This window comes from Chenopodium album, chromosome 9, assembly GCF_948465745.1.
Source record: "Chenopodium album chromosome 9, dcCheAlbu1.1, whole genome shotgun sequence".
In the NCBI taxonomy this organism is placed as follows: domain Eukaryota; kingdom Viridiplantae; phylum Streptophyta; class Magnoliopsida; order Caryophyllales; family Amaranthaceae; genus Chenopodium; species Chenopodium album.
Window position 1 is genome coordinate 22882874 of NC_137842.1, and position 22204 is coordinate 22905077.

Here is a 22204-nt window from a genome sequence, read left to right on the forward strand (position 1 = left end):
TTAGGGAAGGTTTTGAAAGGGCCTATGCTAGAGGAAAATTGTTGTTATATTGATGTAATTGATATAATGGATGATATTTGTGATGATTGCTTGCCACAGATTCTTGCGAGGGATCCTCTAGAGGAAGTTCTCTGCGGGAATTTATCTAAAGACAATGCAAGCGTTTGGGGTAATGAGGTACAAGATATTGAAAAGGCTCTTTCCTTAAAAGAGTTAAGCCCCAAGGAAACAATGAAGGTAGTAAATTTAGTTCAGGAATCAAAACCTGTAGAGGTCAAGAAACCTGAGCTAAAACCTCTCCCTTCTCATTTAAAATATATTTTTCTTGATGAACAGGAACTATACCCCGTGATCATCAGTACTGCACTTACTGAGCTACAAACTTCCCAACTTCTAGGGGTTCTAAAAACCCATAAGAAAGTTATTGGGTACAGTATTGATGATCTCAAGGGTATTAGCCCTGATTTTTGTATGCACAGGATACATCTAGAGGACAACTATAAGCCCTGCATTCAACCCCAACGAAGATTAAATCCCAACATGCAGGAAGTAGTCAAGAAGGAGGTTATGAAATTACTTGATGTAGATATTATCTATACTATTTCTGACTCCAAATGGGTAAGTCCTGTGCAGGTAGTGCCAAAAAAGGGTGGGATGACTGTGATAACCAATGAAAAAAATGAATTAATTCCCACTAGAACTGTAACAGGGTGGCGTATGTGCATTGATTATCGTAGATTAAATATCGCCACTAAAAAGGACTACTTCCCTCTTCCCTTTATAGATCAAATGCTTGAGAGGCTAGCTAACCATAAATTCTTTTGCTATTTGGATGGGTATTCGGGATTTTTCCAAATTCCGATTCACCCTGAAGATCAGGAAAAGACTACTTTTACATGCCCTTATGGCACTTTTGCATATCGTAGAATGCCCTTTGGTTTATGTAATGCACCCGCTACCTTTTAACGTTGTATGATGAGCATTTTTTCTGATTTCATAGAGTCTATTATGGAAGTCTTTATGGATGATTTTAGCGTGTATGGTTCCTCATTTGATTCATGCTTAATTAATCTCGCTAAAATTTTGAAAAGATGTGAAGAGTGCAATTTAGTTCTCAATTGGGAAAATGTCACTTTATGGTGACAGAGGGAGTAGTTCTAGGTCATATTGTATCTGATGAGGGCATACAAGTAGACAAGGCTAAGATATCAGTGATTGAGCAATTACCTCCCCCAGTTAATGTTAAGGGAGTTAGAATTTTCTTGGGTCATGCGGGGTTTTATCGGCGTTTTATCAAAGATTTTTCTAAAATTGCTAAACCACTGACTCAGCTTTTACTCAAGGATGCTCCTTTTATTTTTACTAACGAGTGTCTTGAGGCTTTCAACGGGATTAAGCAGGCTTTGATATCGGCACCCATCATATGTGCTCCCGATTGGAATCTTCCTTTCGAGATCATGTGTGATGCAAGTGACTTTGCGCTAAGAGCCGTGCTTGGATAGAGAAAGGACAAGGTTTTGCATGCTATTTTTATGCAAGCAAAACTTTGGATGAAGCCCAAGTCAACTATGCCACTACGGAAAAGGAGTTTCTTGCTGTTATTTATGCTTTAGAAAAAATTCAATCATATCTTGTTGGTTCTAAAGTCATTGTTTTTACTGACCATGCAGCGTTGAAGTATTTGATAGATAAGGCGGAATCAAAGCCAAGGCTACTCCGATGGGTTCTCTTGCTCCAAGACTTCAACATAGAAATAAAATATAAAAAGGGAGCAGAGAACGTAGTGGCAGACCACTTGTCACGTATCAGATATGATGAGGGTAAGGATTCTCTACCTATAGATGATTCTTTCCCTGATGACAACCTTTATGCAGTTGTAGAGCAACACCCATGGTATGCGGATTTTTCTAATTATTTAGTGGGTGGAACTCTACCTCTTGACCTGTCCTACCAACAAAAAAAGAAATTCCTTTCTGATGTTAAACATTATTTTTGGGATGATCCTTTTTTGTTTCGTGAGTGTGCAGATGGATTGTTTCGCAGGTGTGTTCCCAAATGGGAAGTCCACGGTGTGCTTACTAGTTGCCACACCTCACCATATGGAGGACATCATGGCCCCACTAAAACAGTGGCCAAGATTAATGAGTCAGGTTTTTATTGGCCTACGATGTTTAAGGATGCTAACATTTTTGTGCAGGCTTGTGACTCTTGCCAGAGGACTGGCAACATCTCGCGGAGGCATGAGATGCCCCAAACAGGAATTATAGAAGTTGAAATTTTTTACGTTTGGGGTGTTGACTACATGGGACCGTTCCCTTCTTCAAAAGGGAACCGTTATATTGTTGTCGCCGTCGACTATGTATCCAAGTGGGTTGAGGCTATCGCCACTCCTACCAATGATGCCAAGGCACTACAAGAAAAATGTCTTTTCGTAGCGATTATTTTGTAGCGATTGTACATTCGCTACAATATGCAAGTCTGTTTGTGAAATAAATAAGAAAGTCGTATCATTTTACAATCGCCATGGTTTTGCCATATAAAATCGATACGGAAAACATAATAATACATATACACACTATTTTTACACATGTATATAATTTTGAGAAATCGTATCGTTTACAATCGCCACTAAATCCTAAAAATCGATACGAAAGCCTTTTCAACACTAGATATATAAATATTGTTTGACAAAGAATACATAAAATATGTCATAGCTTATTGGTGAAACATTTAATATAAGAGTTTGAGGTTGCATGTTCGAATCTTGTAAAGATCATCCAACCCCAGCGATATTGAAGACCACTACTAAAGGCTAAGGCAACGGGGGATATTGTATCGAATGACCATTCGTTGGGAAAGCTTTTTGTTGCAATTACAGTCGATACTAAAGGTTAACAATCGCTACGAAAAGGTTATTTTCTTGTAGTGAGGTGGTCCACAGACTTTTCAAGAAGACCATCTTTCCAAGATTTGGCGTACCTAGAGCAATAATAAGTGACGGAGGATCTCACTTTCATGAACGGAAGTTAGACACCCTCCTCAAAAAGTATGGTGTCTACCATAGGACAGGTTTAGCCTACCACCCCCAAACTAGTGGCCAAGTTGAGGTTTCTAACCGTGAGATCAAGGTCATTCTAGAGAAGGTGGTGGCAAAGTCAAGGAAAGATTGGAGCGACAAGTTGGACGATACCCTTTGGGCGTACAGAACTGCTTTCAAGACCCCTATAGGTACTACTCCGTATAAACTCGTGTACGGCAAAGCATGTCATCTCCCGGTCGAATTGGAATATAAGGCATATTGGGCTATTAAGAAGCTCAATTTAGATGCCAAACTAGCGGGAGAAAAGAGGTTACTTCAACTTAATCAACTCGATGAGTTTAGGTTGACGGCCTATGATAGTGCTCGAGTCTACAAAGAGAAGACGAAGAAGTGGCACGACAACATGATCCTTCCGAGAGAATTCCAGGAGGGTGATAAAGTGTTACTATTCAACTCTCGACTTAAACTTTTCCCAGGAAAGTTAAGGTCAAGGTGGTCGGGTCCTTTTATTGTAAAAAGGGCCAATAAATTCGGTTCTGTGGAGGTTTTCGACGAACATGGTAACGAGTTTAAGGTTAATGGCCAAAGACTGAAGCTATATCATGAGGGGGCTACAATTGGTGCAGTTGAATTACTTCACCTAAGCGGTTTCGATTCAATCTGAGTTTCACTGTGGTAAGAGGGTCGTGCGGGACCTAGATAAACCAGCGCTTTGCGGGAGGAACCTCGTATTTCTTGCGTTCTAGACTAATTTTTTATCTTTCTTTATTTTTACTTTTTCTTAGAGAGGTGAGGAGACTTAATTTTACCTTTCATGAGTGTTTTTGTACAGGTTTTAGATCACAAAGTACGGAGGTTTCAAGAGAAAAAAAATTTAGGCGAAGAAAAAGAAGCTCCAGGCCTGGGTACGGGCCCGATCGGGCGCGCACCTAAGGTTAGAATTGCATAATACTTCGCCCGATCGGGCAAAGACGCCCAATCGGCGCGCAATATTGATTTTATCGGAGCTTAACTTCGCCCGATCGGGCAAGGAGTCCCAATCGGGCGCGCAAGTCAGGGAAGAAATCGAGGGAAATTTCGCCCGATCGGGCGAAATTTTGGAGAAATCGAGTGCCACAAAAAGAAATATCGGGCAAAGCTCGCCCGATCGGGCGAGCAAAGGGCGATTTCCAGGTTCGAGTTCGCTCCCGATCGGGCGGACGTCGCCCGATCGGGCGCGCACTTTACAAATCCTCCTGAACCACCTTCGCCCGATCGGGCGCGACTTTTTAATCCGGGGTTTTAAACCCCTTCTCCCTTTCTCTTTTCTTTTTCTTCCTTACTCCTTTCTCCTTCACACTTTCTCTCTCTAAAACCTCCATTTTCAAACCTTCAACTCCACCTTCAATCCAAGATCTCCTCAAATTCACCCATCAAAACCTCAAATTTCTTACATATTCTTAATCCTCACACCTTCCTCTACATTTTCCACCCATTTCTCCCACTTTCTCTCATACTTCCTTCAAACCCTTAGAGAGAGAAAGCTCCAAATACCCAATTTTCCACATACAATGGCTTCAAAGCGTTCAAGGACACAAAGGGGTGAAAGTTCGAGGGCACCACAACCAACGATCAACCCGGACCTTCAAATACCGGGATGGGAGGAGGTTGTCATCACCTCGGAGGAGCAACGGGCTAGGATGCTAAACCTCATTGATCGACAGGTAATCTCAACCCGTTTTGTTCATCACCCCACATTAGCTAGATTAGGTCTAGATAAATATGTGGAAAAATTGTTCAAAGGTATAGGCATGAGTGGTTTCTTTCAAATGTGCCATGATACGTATGACTATTTAACATTATAATTTATTTCAAGTTTTAATGTTATTAAAATGAATGCATTAATCACTCATGTACAATTCCGATTATTGAACAACGATGTGAGACTAACTCTTAAAGAATTTGGAAAGTTGTTTGATTTGAAATCGGATAAACCGATTGAACCCTCAAGACCACACTGTTATGGTCTACAAGAGGCTAACTGGGGAGGATTTAATTAACCTCCAGCATGCCAAAGGGACGTGGATTCAACATCCCGTCCCAAAATTTTGGCAAAGATTTACCGGCCTCACTATTTTTGGGAGGCATGAACTGGCAAATGTGAGGAGAGATGAATTGGAACTATTGGCATCCTATGCAATTCCCAACGCTGAAAAATTGAATATACCCCATAGGATAGCCAATCACTTCCAAAGGGCGGCCAATGCGGCCGAAGCAAGTAGGTCTAGGGCACCTATTTATTTTGGGGGGGTTAGTGACCCACATTGCCAAAAAACACCTAGGATGGGACCCGGATGGGCATAGGAAAGTTGTAGGCTCAAACCTCATGGACCTAGCCTATTTAGAGAGTCTAAACTGGGAGCAACCCGTGGGGTGTGACACTTGGTGGATAGTCCACCGACAATCGGGTAGGAGGGACCAAGCCTTCACCTTACCCAACCCCGCCTTGACCAAATTTGAGAAGGGGAAGCCTTCTTATACTTTTGAGATTAACGGTCAAGGTGAGGTTCAACCGCCTCACCCTTCACCACAACCCCACCAATCTCCCCAAGACCATTCCCCCCATCACCATTCACCACACTACCCACCACCTCCACCCTTCACATATGGCGTACCCACTTCCTCGGTCGACTATAACGTCGACCCCAATGCCCCTTATGACTTTTTGGCTTTTAGGAGCCAATTAGACCATATCGAGATGGGGCAAGGGAGAGTTGAGGGTATGATGCAAAACCTAGATTCTAGGTTAAGCACCTTGGATGGGCAGGTAGGACACATAGAGAGGAACCTCGGGAGGGGTCTATACCCCATGTATGATTATTATGCACGCCGAGGGGCTATTCCCCCCGAGGCATTAGTTCTCGATTGGTTCCAATACCCCCAAGGAGGGTATTCTCACCCCGGTGCATATGGTACTTATGTGGACTACTCTTCAGTCCATGGATATGGGGGTGACGCTCCTTTTGGGGGTATGGGGGGGAATGTGAACCCTAACTACTTTGCAGGTGGTTCGGGTTATGGTGGTGCTGGACCGAGCCAAGGTGGTGCCGGCTCAAGCTATGGAGGAGGATATGAGAGGATGGATGATAATGAGGAGTAGCTTCTCCTAGCTACCCTCCCAAGTCAATGAGGGCATTGCTTGATTTGGCTTGGGGGGAGATTTCTTGTATATATGGTAACTTTCTTTCTCTCTTCTCTATTTATTGCTTTCCTAGTGTAGTTTTTATTGCTTTCCCTTATGAAAAAAATACAAAAAAATTTGAAAAATAAAAAAAATTCAAAAATACGTTCCAATGAATTGTAATTCATGCTTCCTTGTGTCCCATACTTAGAAAATATTGTTTTGATTCTTGGTATATGATAATGAGCTTTGTGAATTTGTTGATCATGATTTGAAGTTTAATTGTTTGGATTCCTAAACATGCGTCAATTTTGCCAACTATTTGTGAATATAGTGCTTGACTAGTTGATTTGGTTAGGAATGTGTGATAGTTCCATAGTTCCTGATATGTCAATGAATTTGAGTATTGATTTGCAACTATAAGTAATGTTTATATGACTCATTATTATGCACATTGAGGAGGACGAAGACATTTGTTCTCTTAGGAAGCCTTCAGACGATATTAGATACATTTGTTCCCTTCTTGTTACCCATGTTGTTGCTTGTGCCCTTTTATTGTTTATTTAGCCACATTACAAGCCTATATGAGCCCCATTGGTTACTAGTCCCAAGCTTGGCTTGGGGGAGCTATTAGTTGGTGAGGTGAGGGAGTTGTGGTGTGCACATTATTTGCACAATGTGGGAATAAAAGAAGAGTGATTGTTCTTTGATTTTATGATTGGAAAATATTGATATATTGTGTTACAAAGTTGAAATTTCCAATATGAGTTAAAAAGAAAAAAAGAGCAAAAGGAAGAAATTTTTAATGTTTAATTGTTTTATTTGAAGGTTGTTCAAGAAAAAAAAAAGAAAAAAAAATCAAAAGAAAAAGGAAAAAATTCAAGTTTGAAAAGAAAGAGAAAAAGAATGAGTTCAAAGTTTGTATTTCACTCAAGTTCTACATTATCATATTTTTATGAGTGAAATTTGTAAGTGTTGGGATTGTTTATATTGTTTGGAGTTGTGTTTGGTGGATTCTTGTTGGAGTTAGTTATGTTGATGGAGATGTATGATCATCATTTATTTTGATCATGGGTTTATTAGGATTTGGCTCCCTTAATGCATAGCTTTTCTCTCACATATTCCCAAGTTTATCCTACCCTTTACCCTAACCTTACATTACAAACTTTAAAGACCTTCCGACCTTTGTGCTTAGAGTTGTATGAATGTGAAAGTGTTGTTTATCAATGCAAGTTATGATTTGACATATTTCGAGTCGACTAGTAGGTTGAGCGTTCATTGTTTTAAACACACGAGAGTGTGAGATGGGAGGGCATTGTTCACAAATAAAGGGGTTGGTTGGAGAGCAATCGAGTACCTCTTTTACTCGCCACATAAATGAGAGTTGAGTGCGTGAGCACTAGTCTTGAATTCTATATGCTCATGTGGTTTGCTTTACTTGACAACTGTTGGGGATGAATGATAATTAGATGAAAGAGATTGATTGACATTGAAGCATGTTCATTATATTTATCTTGAATCGTTTGTGCTTGATTTTGTTTATTGGGATGAGGCATGTTTTATATGTTCGTTGATGAGCTCTTTGCTTAGGGACAAGAAAAGGTTTGGCTTGGGGGAGTTTGATATATCCAATTTATATAGTGTTTTACCCCCGTCCCGCGGTCATAATTAGTAGTGTTTTTGGCTCTTTAGGGCCACTTTTATTACTAATTTGTGTTTTCTAGTGTTTTCGTAGTTTTAGTTGTATTTTACAGGAAATTGCACTTTGGGAGCATTTTCCCGGGTTTTTATGGATCAACTACGGAAGCTAGAAGGACACGGCCACTCTTGAAGCCCAGGATCGGTGAGAACCGATGATTAAGGTCTCGGTATGAGATACCGGGGCTATTGGATCGATTAATCAAGACCCGATGAGGAAACTTAGATTGGGCCGAGGAATTGAGCCCAATCGAAATCCAAGCCTCGAAGAAGAAGACCGGGCCCGATCGGGCGGCTGCGCGCATAGGGACCCTCAAGGAAGAGGCGCGCCCGATCGGGTGAGGGTAAGCTCGATCGGGCGCGGCACACCAGTAGCTAGCAAGGCAAAAAGGCGGGCCCGATCGGGCGGCCCTTCGCCTGATCGGGCGCGTGTTTTTCTCAGAGCTGATTAGATTAGTTTTAATTTTTGTTTTGAGGAATGTTTAAGTACGAATTATGTACGTAATTTTGGATTACCTTCTTCTTTAGATTCTCTCTCTCTACTTAGGATATTTCTCTCTCTTAAATTCTCTCTCAACTTTTGTTCTTAATTACTTTCATTAATCCAGATTTCTTTTGGTAACAATTTCTTCTCTATTAATTTCAGCTATTTTATTTACTTCTTTGATTATGCTTTTATTTATTTATTTGATTAGTTTAGTTATGAAGATGCTTGAGTAGTTTTATTTCTAGGGTTTATGGGGATCTAATAAATGATATGAAGGGGTAATTTTGTGATTGTTAATTACCAATGCTTGGTTAATTTCCTATTAATTGATTTAATGCTATGCAATTAGGTTTGGCCAGATTTAATTGTATGAGTTTAGCAATATTAATTCGAGATTCGACAGATGAGAATTGATGTTTAGGCTTAGTTTCAATAGACGGACTAATTTATAAATGGTTAAGTCGAGATTCGACAGATGAGATTTAATACCGGTAAATTAACTCTGTGATTATAATACGTAGCGAAAGCCCTTTATAATCTGATTAATCAATGCTTGATGATTGCTTATTATGATTTACCCTGGAATATTGTTTATTAGTGAACCTATGCCCTAGGTCTTTTAATATTTGATTTTCTCCCTATTTTATTTCTTCCGACCTTATTCTTTGTAGTATAGAATTTATTCCCAAAAATATTGGTTACTTAGATAATTTAGATTATAATAATTAATTAGGAGTAGAAAGACTTGTTTCCCTGTGGATATCGACCCTACTTCCCTATCTACTTTAGTTAGAGGACTTAGGTATTTACTTTTGATTAGGGGATACGACTTTACCCTGTCAGTATATATGATGTGGTTATAGCTTTGAATAAGCTTGGGGGAGTTAGTTTGTTTTTGTTTGGCGATTGCTTGGTTATGAGGAGAAGGTTTGATCACCCTTTGCTTCACTAATTAGGAATATCGCCAAATTTTAAAATTTTAGCCTACCCCTAACCCTTTTTGCCCTTACGTTACAACCATTGGGAAAGACCTTTCGACTTAGAGGTTGAGTCAAATTTCGAGGAAGGGCATTATGAGTTAAAGCCTAAAGAGAGGGGATACATAGTCAAGACGTCGTGTAGCCCAAAAATGTGTTCTTTTCCGGCTCCTTTGAGGAGCTATTGAGATGCTCATTAGAGGGAGATTTGAGATATAGGGAGAACGCGGTAAGATCGAACGGGATGAAGATGAATTGTGATAATTATTTCTCTATGCTTAGCATACTCTATGTTTCAATCAACCTCGGATATCTTGAAACGTGCATACCCCTATTTTCTTAAGAAAGATGTTTATTCATTTGAAATGTGGTCATTTTGTAAAGTCGAATTTGTAAAGGTTTTAATTTTGTTTTTCTTTCTTTTATTTTACTTTTTGTGGTTTGCCTCATGTATGTTGGTGGAGAGTTATAGGTTAAGCTCTTAGGAAACCTTTACGAGACCTCACTCGTCCTCATAGGCGACTTTGGGGTTTAAAGGGCTTGTTGTAGCTCAAAACAACTGTGATTCCTACGTTAGTGAGTCTTAGTGTATATTCCCGTCTTATGTCTTTCTTTTTCTTTTTGAATAAGTCTTTCATCCTTATTCTTTCTTGCTTTGTTTTTCTCGAGGACGAGCAAAAGTCTAGCTTGGGAGAATTTGATGAGTGTCATTTATGGCACTCATTTGGTTCTTTTTAGGGTGAATTTCATGTTATTCTATAGATCTTTTACTTAGCTTTTCCTGAATTTTACTCTTTATTTCTTTTAGTTTGCATTTTCTTAGTTAGATTTCTTTCTTTATGCATTTCTTGGTTTATTTCGTTATTTTCTCTTTTATTTGCTTGTTTTCCTTTATTTTTCAGGTTAAGGTCGTTATCCAAGTTTCCCGAGGCCTCTTCCCAGTTTGGCATTGATTAGGATGTCTAATGTTCTCCATTTGAAGCTCAAGCATGGAGAAGTGCAAGTTCCTAAAGTCCTTAAGCTGTGCATTCAAGTCGTGGGGGCATGATTTCTCGTGTTGAACCCACAAATATGGAGTTTAGAAATTGCAAAGTCCCATGTTTATCAAGAGCATTAAGTGGAACGTACGAGGAACATTGGCATGATAGGGAAAAGAGTTGCCCTGTTCCCAGGCACTGTCGCGCCGCCTGTTGGGGCGGGTGCACCTCTTTCGGGCGCGGGCGCGCATGTATGGGTCTTTGTTCCGTACCCGGATTTGCGCGGCCGCGCTCTCCCTGATGGTTGGCCGCACCTGCACGAGTTTATTTGGGGATGATCTAACTAACTTCTATTAGTTAGTTTTACTATATATAGATTTTCATTCTATTTTTAAAGAGGGGAATATTATTCAAAAATTAGAATAGAATTAGAATTAGAATTTTAGAGAGAGAAACTCTAGATTGTAGAGTGATAAGTTCTTGATTGATGATTGAAGATTGGTAATTCTAGCATTTTCTCCATTGAATTGAAGCAAGTTTGTAAGGATTTCTTTTACTTTAATGCAATCTTTAGCTTATCATTTCAATTGCTTTGTTGATTGTTCAAGTTTGAATTGAATTTGTGATTGAATTAGTTTTATTGATATAATGATGATGAAATTGTTGATTAGCTTAGTATTGATCTTGATTCAATGGATTGTGAGTAGTTCTCTTGCTAGGGGAATGGTGAAGCATATATGAGTAATGGATTGATGCTAATTGGGGGAAATTGATGGAGTTGATGTTTTGATTACATTTGTTAATTGATTAAGTGCATGTGTGTGATTAATTGAAGAGTAGCTAACTTTGATTATTACACTACACTAGGTGAAAAAAGGCATTTGGCAGCGGTTCAAACCCGGTCTAAGGCACCGGTTTGAACCGCTGCCTATGTGAGGGGTGCCAAAAACATGGTTTTTGGCACCGGTTCAAAACCGGTGCCATAGGGTGTAATAGGCACCGGTTAACCGGTGCCAAAAAGGCCCACTAAATTTTTTTTCAAAGTTTTTGGCACCGGTTAACCGGTGCCAAAAAACCCCCAAAAATATATATATATTTTTTTTTTTTACTTAAAAATTAAATAAACTAATTTAAATAAAAACACAAAATATAAATCAAACATCACAATCAATATAAACGTCTAAACGATTCTGTTTAATATATAATCAATAAAATTTTACAACATAGATCAATAAAAAAAATTACTTATAAATCAAAAAAAATTACAACATATAAATAAATAAAAAAAACTACAATATAAATCAAAAAAAAAATATTACAACATCACAATCTAAAAATCCCCATATTCTTGATTCTTGATTCTTGGATTATGTATACCTGCGCCAATTAAAACATCAAAAATAAATTGATTAAAATGAACAAGCTGCGAAAAAAAAAAAAAAAAACCCAGAAAAAAAAATCGAATTAAAATCGATTAAATTAAAAATAAAATCGAAAAAAACCCAGAAATCAAAACATCAAAACAAAATCGAAATAATAAAAACAAAATCCCAGGAAAAAAAATGAATAAACCCAGAAATCATAAAAATAAAAACAAAATCGAACAATTAAAAAACCCAGAAATCAATTAAAATAAAAACAAAAACAAAAAAAAAATTGAAATCGGAAAAACCCAGAAAAAATTGAAAATCAAAATCGAAAAACAAAAATCAAAATCAAAATAAGACAACGAAAGTAAAATCGAAACATAAAAATCAAAATCGAAAAAAAAAGAAAAACAAAAATCAAAAATCAAAATCAGACAACAAAAGTAAAAATCGAAACACAAAAATCAAAATCGATAAAAAAGAAAATCAAAAATCAAAAATCAAAATCGAAATCGAAAAACAAAAATAAAAATTGAAAAACCCAGAAATCGAAAAAATAAAAACAAAAACGAACAAATAAAAAAACCCAGAAATCAATTAAAATAAAACAAAAACGAAAAAAAATTGAAATCGAAAAAACCCAGAAAAAATCGAAAATCAAAATCGAAAAACAAAATTCAAAAATCAAAAATCAAAATCACAACACAAAAACCCAGAAATTGAGGGAGGAGGAGTGGTCTCCGTGGTGTTGTTGCATGTGCTTGCGGTGGTGTTCGTGGTGGTGTTCGTGGTGGTCTCCGTGGTGGTGTTCGTAGTGGTCTCCGTGGTGGTCTTCGTGGTGAGCTTGAAGGAGGAGATGAGAACGAAGAAAGGGAAGGAGGAGATGAGAAGGAGGAGATCGATGAGAAAGGGAAGGAGGTTAAGTGGAGTGAAAGAGGAGGAGAGGAGAAGAGGAGAGAGAAATAGTAGGAAAGAAGAGGAGAGGAGAATGAAGCGGCGAGCTAGTAGTAAAGCAAAATAGGGTTTCATATTTATATGGCCGTTTTTTTTTTTTTTTTTTTTTTTTTAAGTTTAACCGTTTTTTTTTAAAGTAAGGAACGGTTCAATTGGCACCGATTCAAACCGGTGCCTTTTTAATTTTTGGCACCGGTTCAGGCCAAACCGGTGCCTTTTCTCTTTTGGTAAAATCCCGCCCATTTCCAGACCGGTTTTGGGCACCGGTTTAGCCTGAACCGGTGCCATATGGGGGGTGCCTAATGCTTTTTTTTCTACTAGTGCTAGAATGCATTGTAAGCTCGCATTGATACGGAAAATTGATTTGTGGCTTGCTTTTGTCGATTAAGTAGGTTTGCAAGGTTCCTAGTTAGAGTCTCTCGTAGTTGACGCTAGCTTGACCTCTAGGAGATTAGCCTACCTTACTCTCTTGATTGCTTAATTGATTTTCCCTTGCAACACTCGACTTAGTCATCTTCAATCCCAATTAGCTATATCCATTCCAAGTATATGCGGATCCTAACCCTAGTGCTTGATAGATTTGATTTCATTTTTTATTGTTTAATTGTTTAGAATATACACACCTCACTTCATTGCTTCGAAATAGCTTAGCTTTGACATTAGCATTCACCTCCCATTCCTAGTGGTTCGACCCTCGACTTACTCTATGCTTGGTATAGGAGTGTGTTGAGAGATTACAAATTTTGTTTTAACCAAGGGTAGATTAGTTTTCAATGACCTAGTCTCTGCCTTAGATCAGCAAGGCCAAATTTTTCAACCATGGTGTACCGAAGTTCTGCATTCCTAAGAACATGACTGATGAAATAGACCGGGAGCTGGATGTCGTCTCTTTCAGCAAGGAGAACAACACTCAGAGCATGATCTAAGACAACTAAGTACATATAGAGTGTCTTCATGACAATGACTGCCTGTATTTTCTCAAGGTTGGCCTCTATCCCCCTCTGGCCAATCAGGAATTTGAGAAACTTCTTAGACACAACTCCAAAGACACACTTCTTGGATTAAGCATGACCTTATGCCACCAGAGTGTGGTGAAAGTTTTTTGGAGATCAGCAAGGTGATCCGCCTGCTGCATGGTTTTGACTATCATGTCATCGATGTACGCCTCTACATTACTCCCAATTTGGTTAATGAAGACTATATTAATCATCCTTTGGAATTAGTCGCATTTTTCAAGCCAAACGGCATCACAGTGTAACAAAATAACCCCTAATCAGTGACGAATGATGTCTTCTCATGATCTTTTTTCCACAAGGGAATCTGATGAAAGCCTGAGTAGGCGTCCATGAACTCATCAAGCATGTCCGGCTGTAGAGTCGACTAGACAGTCGATCTTTGGAAGCGGACATGCTCTATTCAAGTTAGTGTAATCAACACACATGCGCCAAGTACCATTCGACTTCTTTACAAGCACGACGATCAGGATTCGTTATTACTCATCTTTATACAATTTAAATGTATATGCTCAATTCTCCATCCTAAAACAAAAAACTATAATTAAAAGAAATCATAAGTCACTAAATTTAAAATGTCAAACTCCAATTGATTCGAATTGAGTATCCCTCATCTCATATAATAACTTTCATTATTACTCATCTTTATACAATTTTTTTTATGCTCAACTCTCATGGGTTTTTGTTCAATCTTGATCTCAACTCAAACTCGTGCTCAAAGAAAAAACATATTCCTCAAAATGGATATAAAATCACAAATTCTCCCAATTATAAGCTCTTTAATCATTAGTATCAATCTCTTTATTCTCATACCTTTGTGTCTTAATACACAAGTGCGCAAAATTCAAGTACTCATTATTCTTAATAACTAGACAAGGTATTTCAACAGCAAACTATCCCAAAACACAATACTCACACCCATGTGGTGACGTGCATCCCAAGATTTCCACCAAATTACATCTCAAATAAGAACATTAAAGCGAACAATCCTAACATAAGCCATTGAAATTTCAAAATCCTCACTACTACAAAACTTGGAAAAGGAACCCCTAGTTATAGATTTGTTATGTCACCCAACAAGTCTATTTTATGTAATAGATCTAATATTACAGCTAACGGGTCTCATACCTTTTTTCAATAAAAAAAAAATAAGGGAGATAAGAAACCCGTTGATTAGTTAACGGGTCACTTACCTTTTTTCAATAAAAAAAATAAGGGAGATAAGAGCCGTTGATTAGTTAACGGGTCACTTACCTTATACAAGTAGATCTTAACTTTTTCCTCCACCTTTTTGTCTTCTCTTCTCGGTCCTTTGTACTTGTGAATTTCCATACTTTTAAAATTCATTCAATCATATGAAATAGGAGAGAGAAACACACACCTCTCTACATTTACCATTTATCTCATCTTAATTTCTATATAAAAACGAAACCCTAAAACCAACCCCATTTCACCTTCACCGCCACCATCACCTTCAACCTAGCCCATAAAATACCGATCACCACCAATCAATGGCCTAACACCACAAGCCCAAATCACAAATCCTGCCCCTTAGTCTAAACCTTAAACTGCATTGAAGAACACATTTTAAAACAACACTTCCTTGTCGGAGTCACCGCCATCAAGCACGTCGGCTTAACCATTTTAGTCCGAGCTGTTCTTCACGGCACATTGGATTGTTTGAAGATCCGCGTCGCTTCGTCTTTGGCCCAAGAGGTTGTCGTTTAAGATGAATGTGATTATTTTTAATGTTTCACAGGTAATTTTAATATGGGTTGTTTCACATTTTTGTGTAATTATGTCATATCAGGTTGAATTTAAGTTGTATTTTTTTAATAACAATCGTTTTTTAGAGCAAAAGAAATATATATATGAGCTTGGTTGTTGTGTGAAATTAATCAGGGTTGATTAGTCTATTTTTCTTGAGTTTAATTTAGTTTATTACCCCTTATTGTTGGTCGATTTATACATCATTTGCGATTATAGATCAAACCAGTATTACTCTCTTATGTTCGTTGCTTTTAATTTACACTTGTTGAGATGTAAGGCTTAGCAAATTAAGGTTTTTTGCAGGAAAAAATCGTAATAATTTACATTGCTCTTAATGATGTAAATTCGCTGAATATCCAGTCCGAAAATCGAATTGGGCACACATTTAGAGTTGTTGCTATTCTCCTTTACAAATCTCATTGATTCGTTGGTACGATGGTGTTCAATTTTTTCATGAATTGTGAGGTAGTTGATTTCATCTCTTGTTCCTAATTTCTTGCCTCTACATTGTACATTTGTAACTTATTTGTTTTCTGCCTTTGTTTATATTTTTTCTTTTCATAATGGCGGTGTTATCTTCTCAAGAAATGGAAAGAATGGAGGTCGGTGCATAACCGCAGATATTGGGTGGTTAAAGTTTAATAGTGAATTTTAATGTAACTAGAGATAAGATAGTTCCAATGAGATTAATGTAACATGATTTAATTATTATTTGCAGTATAATTGTAATCTTTATTGTGCTTAATTTCAATTTTAATTTAATTTGGGTAATTTTTTTATGTGTATTTTAAAATGTTGTTAAATTGAATTTTGCTTTACTCTGCCAATTTTAATAGTGCGCAACATTCAAATATCAAAAATCAAATTATTATTTTTTATAAAACTAAAGATTTAACAGACCCGTTGTGTTAGGTAGCAGGTCTGTTTAATACCACTAAACAGACCATATATTTCATATGACATGTCTCTTTTCCTTCTAAAATTATCATTTCATAGCTTATAGAACAGACCGCCTATCTCCAACAACGGGTCTATTTGTTCTTACAGACAGACTGCTCCTTATGAAGGGTCTCTTTATCAAAGAGACCACTGAGATAGAGACCCGTTCAAAGGGGATCTCTAAGGCATTTTTGGACGGGTCTCTTTGCTTATTTTTGTAGTAGTGCCTTAACATTCCTCAAAATTCTCATCATAGAAACTCACAGGGTATAGGTTTAGGTATCTTGTAAAAAAAAAAAACCAGCTACCAATAGAAAACCGTTCCCAAAACAATAATTCAGTTCTTGCAGAAAATTAAGTTCGATGTTCAATCATACAATCTTGATAGCTCACATAGAATAATTCACATATTGCATGCTTTCATTAATAAACACTTATTCATACAACATGCTTGAACATCTCATAAGAAAAATATATGCACAGAGGAAAGAAATAGATTCTAACCTATATGCCCTTTCTTCTCCTACCCAATCTCACCACATGCTTTTAAAAGCGATTAACACATAATTACATACCTTAATTACTTCGTATGCCTGCACACATAATTTAAAATTCAATTTTCACTTTCGAAAATTCATTGCCCGAACTATTGATAAATCCGGACCCTTCAAAAATAAAAATAAAAAATTGGCCCTTTATTTTAAAATAAGTACTCTTAAAATATTTTTGAAATCATTAAAATAAGCACTTGGCCAAGATTTTTGAACATAGGTACCTTAAAAACACATTTTTGGCTTAGTAGTAATTAAAATCCAACCAAAACTCCCAGATACCACTTTGTAATACCCCGAAAATTCCCTTTCTGTAAAATTACCTTCTAACTCTAAATAAAACTCATTTTTAGGATATATCCAAGGTATCACCGCCACCGTGATAACGGCTAAGGCTGTAATACCCCGTATTTTTATATGTATTTTATTTAATGTATATACATTTTATACGTATTTTATTTAATATATATATTTTATAAGGGTATTTAAATAACTCTAGCATTTTAATTATGATGTTTTAATTATTTATCCCATGTAAATTTGGAATATTTTACAAAAGGAAAAGTCGTTTAATTAATTAATTAATAGAAGTTGGGGTTTTATTTTAGGAAATTATGATTTTTAACAAGTTTTAGTAGGGAAGGGATTAGAAAAAACTAAAGGAGGAAAGTTAGGGTAAAAGGGGAGATAGAGAAGGGGTATAAATATCCCTCTTATGAGGCAAATCAACTTTGCCCAGAGTGGAGAAAACCCAAGGTAAACTTCTCTCTCTCTCCTCCTTATTTTTCTTTCTTTTTCTTTTCCCCTTCCCCTTATTTTTTTTTTCGGCTGCCCCTTTTCCCCCACCGCTGCCAGCCACCGGCAGCTGGTGGCCGCCGCTGCTAGCAGCGCAAGCCGCCGGCAGCAGGTGGCCACCGCCGCTGCCAACAGCCGGTGGCTGCCGTTTTCTTCCCCCCCCCCCCCCTTTTACCCCTTTTTCGAGTATATATATAAAAAAAAAAAAAAAAAAAAAAAAAAAAAAAAAAAAAACTTAGCTTTCTTATTTTAATTTAATCTATGCTTAGATCTAATTGTAATTTATGAGTTTTGGGATTTAATTTTGATGTTTGGTTATTGTAATTGTGTGAATTAATTTTCAGATTTGGTTTTTAATTAAAAAGCCCCAATTTTTGAAACCCTAGGTTCTTGTTTCATGATTTATTGAAAGATTATGATGTATTATAGGGTAGGCCTTTGTTTTAAGTGTTTTAAAACCAAATTACAGCAAGTTTTAAGTATAATAAAGTGCTGGAATTTTTGTAGAACACTTGATATTAGGTTTTAATTACCCATTAATTGGGACTTAATTTATGGTGTTTTAAATATAATTTCAGCTTATTCTAATTAATTTATGAAGGGTTTTAAAATAGTATATATTGCTAGAAATTTGTTTAGAGTGGATATTAATACTCCATTATGAATTTAATGTGTAGGAGACTTTGAAGTAAGCGATTTCTACTAGTCGTGACAGTTTTAAAAACGTACTCAAGGTACGTACGCGTACTTAGCATAATTTGGTGATGTAGAATCATGCTAGGTTTGTTTGTAATTGATTATAAGTAGAATCATGCTAAGGTTTATGTATGGAATTGTGAGTTTATGGTGTTTGTGATTGAATGGTGAAGCATGAATTATTTGTGATGGTTTATGGATTGGAAAATTGTATTTTTGGTATGTTGTGTTTGAACCACATTTTTATTTATGGCATGTTAGAAGGCATGATTAATTAAACTACATGTTTAATTATGTTTGGAATATTGAAAAGGAATTTTATTATGGTTCAAATAATTTTTATTGATGCTTTAAGCATGAGGAAGGAGCTATATAAGTGTCTAGGTACACAAGGAATAAATTGTATGTTGGTGCCTTTGTGCACTTAAGGTGTTTTTAACACCGAGGGATAGGATTTTTGGCGCATTATGCGTTTAAGGTGTCTTTGACACTGAGGTAGAATTAAAAAGGGTTCAACATTAAATAATATGTGGTCACTAATTATTCAAGAATTAAATTGGTATGTTTGTTTGATTGAATAATTATTGTTGATTGATTTATTATGCTTTGAGAGTCATCACCAAGTCTAATAATATGTAAATAACGTAAAGTGAAAGAGATTACGCACCAAAACTCTTGGAACGTATATACATTGAGTATGAACAATGGGGGGGTTATGGGGTTTTATATTTAACCATAACTTCCAATGGAGTACAGGACGCTGTATATTCCTTTTTATTATTTATTATGCGCAGGAATTCCGCCACCTTTGTGTGGTTTGTCGCTGGCACGGTTAGCTCCCGTGCCATTTAACCTCAAATTTATTTGGGGGAGGTTAATAGGTGGAAACTCGTTCGATGCGTAATCAATGCAAAATAAATTAATTAGGGTCTAGTCATTGTATTGTGTTGATTGGTATTTGTGAACAGGTGCAATGAGGTAAGTGTGTGTTGATAGGTGAAAGCATGTTAGTGTGGCTATTTTACGCTTATATACTCAGCTTTGCTGATTGTGTGTGTTTGTGTTTTTGGCCATGTCTTTACCTTGGCCCTATGATGACCTATTTTTAATGGAGAGTAGTGGAAGCAAGTAGAGATAAATTTTTCAGGTATTGAAGCATGATCATGATGGGGCATGAGTGAAGAGTGAATCCTATTAGTTTTCATTAGATTACAATGTGTTTTATGCTTTATTTATTTATGATATATTATGTGTGGACTAACGTAAAGGTTTGATTTGAGAGCGGTTTTTGAATAAGGGCCTTTAATGGTTCCAAGTTGTAATTTGAATTTATTTTGACTTGTTCGTTTGGTTTTAAACTTTATTTTCGTTTGGTTGACTTTTGGTTGACTTGTTTAATCGGTTTTAAATTTTGAGTCTTCCGCTGTGTATCTTTGATAATTGTCTAAGTCGTTTTCACGGTGGCGGTAATGTCTTAGTTATTCCTAAATCGTATTTTTAAAAAGAGTAGAATGAGTATTTAAAGAAAGGAATTTCTAGGGTATTACAAAGGCTATTTTCAAAGTCACACATCGGAAGACTAACTTTTAAAAACTCAAATAAAATAGAGTTTAATAAAACCAAACTTAACTTTAAAACCAACTTACATTAAAACACTAACTTGGAACCTTTAAAGGCCCTTAAAAACCAAACTAAAATATTAAAACAATAATTAAGGTTAGTGTCACAATTACATAAATAATCCAATACAATAAATAATAAACAAAGAAACATATAACCCTATTCGCTCAATCCCATCATGCTTGATATGCTCCTTCAACCTGTAATTCTCTTTATTTCAACCTCACTACTCACCGTATAAAATGGGTCCTAATAGGGCCAATACAAAGAAAAGCCAAACACAAACACAAAAGTACGAATAACAAAAGCTGAGTACATATGCACCAATAGGAATAATCACACTAACATGAATATCCTAGCAATAGACAATAAATAAATATATAAATAAATAAATAAAATATGCTCGCCATTCAACACAAGTCAACTTACCTTTCACTCATGACTCTACTTTAATTTATTAATATATATATTTGGATTACACATCGAATGGGTATCCTTCCTTAAAAATATCCCATTAAAAATGGAGCTTCCCATCAGGGAGCCACCCCCAATTGGCACCTACTATGTCACACCTTGGTGACGGAAATATAGCGCATTAATAATAATAAAAGAAAGTACAACGTCTTGTACCCTATAGAAGCTATGATCAAATATAAAGTCACATAACTCCCCCCATGTGTTCATACGTTCCAAGAGTTTTGGTGCGTATCCTCTTAAACTTTATGTGATTTACCAAGTTAACTTGTGATTACTCCAACTAATCATCAAGAATAATTAACATAATAACAATTAACACATACTTCCAATTCATTCTTAAATTAATAGTGAGCACAAACTATTTATTTTAATTAAGGTTCCTTGCCTAGTTTTGTGCACAAAGTTGCACGATTACTACCTTGGTGCATACTAACAAACTTCCTTGACTCAATCTTAACTTACTTGTGCTAGTAATAAACTAACTTCTTGACTCGACCTCAACTATGTGGGTGAGTAAATAAATAAACTAACTTTCTTGACTCAACTCCAATAAAAAATGGGTGAGAATAAAATCATAAAAAAGCTTAATAAATCTAACTTTAGCTTTTTGCAATAAACATAAGCCTTGCTTATTAATTACATGCCTTCTTGATAATGTACAATAAATAATATAACATGATTCAATTACTTTCAACTTGTATCAAGCTCACAACAATAATTCTAACATATACACATGCTTACATATAACTAGACATGGATAATCAATCGATCAATTCAAGTATCACAACACAACTTAACATGATACTAAAATCTCATACTTGATACCAACTTAACTTCCTAATATGGTACTAAGCATAATTAAAATATCCTACGCGCATACATACCTCAATTCGTCCTTGCAACTAACCACAATGCTAGAAATTACTCAACTTAAAGTCTCCTACAATACCAAGTATATAAACTCAATTAATCTCTTGATTACACAAATTTTCAGCAACTTTTAAACATTTTAAAACCTCTCTAATAAGCTGAAATTATGGTTAAAAACCTTTAAAACTCTTTCTTTAAGTGGGTAAATAAAACCACAAAGTAGAAACTTAATTATAGTGCTTATATACAAATTCCAACACGCTTTTTAAGGTTTAAACCCCTTACATAAATCTGAAAATTATATTAAAACCAAATAAAACTTTCTTTACATAAACCCCTTTTATTAAAACACAAAAGTAGTGCTTAAATAGAAATTCCAGCAATATAATTTAATTAAAAACTAATCAAAACTCCATAAAGATACAATCTTTATCCTTTATTATCACTTACAATCAATGGGTATATAAAAACCCCCAAATAAATTGCAAGTTAGAACCATAAAAATCAACACTTTAATAAAAAAAAAAAAAACCCTAACTTTTAATACTTTATAAAATCTGAAAATAAAACACTTTATAATCTAAAATTTACAATCTTTAATCATCAAAACATAATTATAGGACATGTTAATCATGTTTAGATAATTAAAAATCAATACCTAAAAATATATATATATATATATTACATAAATTAATTAAAAACAAGGAATAAAAATAAGGAGGAGAGAAAAAAAAACACCACCACTTTCGGTGGTCGGGCGGCCGTGGTTCACCGGCGGTGTCTGGGCGGCCGGCGGCCTTGGGTCACGTGGCA

At 36.2% G+C, this 22204-nt stretch overlaps 1 long non-coding RNA gene across 1 annotated transcript; it reads left to right on the forward strand.

Moving 5' to 3' along the window:
* Positions 1–15024: 15024 nt before the first annotated feature.
* On the forward strand, positions 15025–16208 carry LOC145559664 (uncharacterized). Its single transcript, XR_014092849.1, has 3 exons — positions 15025–15432; positions 15747–15908; positions 16029–16208. It is a non-coding gene; the product is annotated as an uncharacterized LOC145559664 (long non-coding RNA).
* The last annotated feature ends 5996 nt before the right edge of the window (positions 16209–22204 follow it).